Here is a 2,500-nt window from a genome sequence, read left to right on the forward strand (position 1 = left end):
AGTAAGTGTTAGAAATACAATTTCACGCGAGATCTGGGCTGGAAATTCAATCAATTTTATAACATTCGCGATCCTACCCAACGAATAAGCCACCCTCCTCATTTTCTCATTTCTATTCCTTCCCTTCAGCTTACATCAGCCTTTCCTTATCCCTCTCCCTTTCTCCCGGTGGCCATCCCTTCTCTTCTCTCCTCCCCTTCCTCAACCCACATCTTTCCCTTCCTCGAGCCCACTTCCTTCCCTTCCTCAAGCCCACTCCCTTCCCTTCCCTTGGACAAGCGAAACCCTGCGTTTCATTCGCGAATTCTATCATTTAAATTTCGCCGTGACACACCCAGTCATTTGAAAAACCTAATTTAATGCCAGAAACCTCCAAACTAAACACTAATGAAGACCGAAATTTACAAACAAAAACATAAAGAACCATCTTCACTCCCATGACACAGCAATATCGCCTCCCGCACGGACGCCCGTCTGAAATGCCGGTGAAATATCGCCCTGCCAAACGCTAATACTCGGGGCGATGTCAGCCTCCACATTTCCATATTCATGTCGCGAAGTGGATTTGCAGACAGCAAGGACTCGCCTGATTGTAAACAAAGTTCTGCGATCACTCACCTGTGCTAAAACAGCTGCTTGAGCTGTAGCCAGGTCAATTGTCCATGGCTATTGATATTCACGCGGCGGGCCATCAAAGGAACAAACAGCGCCGCAGTCTGCTGCGGCCAGCACTGCAAGGCGCCGAATGCATCTCCTGCCAGGCCGCGCATTTCTAATCGCCACAAAGGTCAGGAAGTCGTCGCTAACCGCTCCATCAGCTTGCCCCGATACCATCCACTTGCTCCTTCGCCCGACAGCGAAACCGCACATTCAGCCGCGGCGCTGGAGGTGATTACTCTCCCGCAGCCGCGCAATTATCCGGCTGTGGACACCCACCTCGCTGGAACCTCAATTAGGACGAAGATCTGATCATTCCCGACACCCGATTGTAGTCTCTCCGGCGCCCTCCCGCAAAAAACACGATAATGGCACCTCCGCCCCGACTGCTTGGCGATGAAGCCCCGTGTGGTGCTCGCCAGGTCTAATCTGCAAGTCTGATCCTCATCCTCACTCTCGAGCTGCCGGCAATTGTATGACACTGAGGAAGAGGCCAGGGAGTCTCCAGAGCGGATAGTGGGCGGACCGGGAGCTTACAAAGGAGGAGCCTCGGGGGACCTGAGGACATTCGGCGGGATTGGCATGGCTCGCGACGGCCTGGCAAGGCTTAGATATGTCTAGCGGACGAGCAGGGCGTTCAAAAGGACTGGCGGAGAACGCGAGGCCCTTTGCACTTCGCACCTGGGCACGGGGATCTAGGCATATAAAGATATTTCTAAAAACGCGGTGATATATGACTGGGGCAAATGTCAACGATAATCGAAAAATGCATTCAGAGGATAATGTATGTAAAACATTTTCCTCGACGCCTGGTTATTGAATCGTTGAGCTACATGCTGATTCCGTCCCTCTAAAGCCTTATCGCAGATCTTAACAGTATGCGCGAAAATTCAGTTTTGTTCCAGGAGACCCTTTTCGGCACCGCGTAAGACACAAAAGCAATCCGGAGTTTTAAAATCCTTCGTCCATTTTTAGTCACATTCCGTGATGCCCTTTGACTGCGATTCGAATTTGCTCGTTAGAACTCAAGGAGCAATCGTTCACTCTCAGGCACTCGATACTCGCTTTTTTCATTATGCAAAATAAATTCCCAACGCATCTCTTCCGTCAGAGTTCCCTCAGTCACGGGCTTCCCTCTGGCGTGCCCCTAGGAGGTAGTCTACTGCTCAGGAATATACAAAAACTGCTACGCCGCGATTATTGCAACAAAAAATTGTGTACATTGCAGCGCTCCTCCCTCGCCCACCATCTTTAGCCAGTAATGAATCCGTCAACCATTTATGGCCAAAGAGTCGGTGATGTGCGCAGCCTACAAGCGATTCTGCGGAATGCCGGCAACCTCAGCGCTCGGGCGCTGGAAAGCCGCCGTCGCGCGCAGGCGAGGGATTCGGCCTTGCCATCACGTGGTCAGCGAGCCCCGAAAACGCTGCCCGCTTCCTGTGTGCCGAGTGATCCGCGGGAAAGTAGTTTCGGTGTAAACCTTTGCCAGCGAACATTTGAAAGACTGGCTGTCTACCTCCTCGGCAGAACTGGTTATTTATCTGATAGCTGAGTGACATGACCCCGGGGAAGGTATCTACATATTTTACCACCGCTGGCCTTGCCCCGGCTGCGCTCGCCCCGCCGTGCCTGCTTCCCGTCGCCCTCCAGCCTGTCTTTCCGAACCCCGGCCGGGTCCCTCCCCCGCCGCAACGCCATCAACCCTCCATCTATCTTCTTGTATGTGCATCCATCGCTACATCTCCCGCTGCTATTCCTCCTTCCCATTCCGGGCACGATTCCAGTAACAATGTACAAAAAAAAAAAAAAAAACACTAGTGCGCGAGTGAGAGTCTGGTCCCCC

General features: G+C 52.3%; 1 protein-coding gene across 9 annotated transcripts in view; it reads right to left on the reverse strand.

Moving 5' to 3' along the window:
• The window catches only part of Sulf1 (Extracellular sulfatase Sulf1), a 237,924-nt gene that overhangs the window by 204,729 nt on the left and 30,695 nt on the right, over positions 1 to 2,500 (reverse strand). The gene's annotated exons all lie outside the window — the stretch shown is intronic.

This window comes from Penaeus vannamei, chromosome 7, assembly GCF_042767895.1.
Source record: "Penaeus vannamei isolate JL-2024 chromosome 7, ASM4276789v1, whole genome shotgun sequence".
Classification (NCBI taxonomy): Eukaryota; Metazoa; Arthropoda; class Malacostraca; order Decapoda; family Penaeidae; genus Penaeus; species Penaeus vannamei.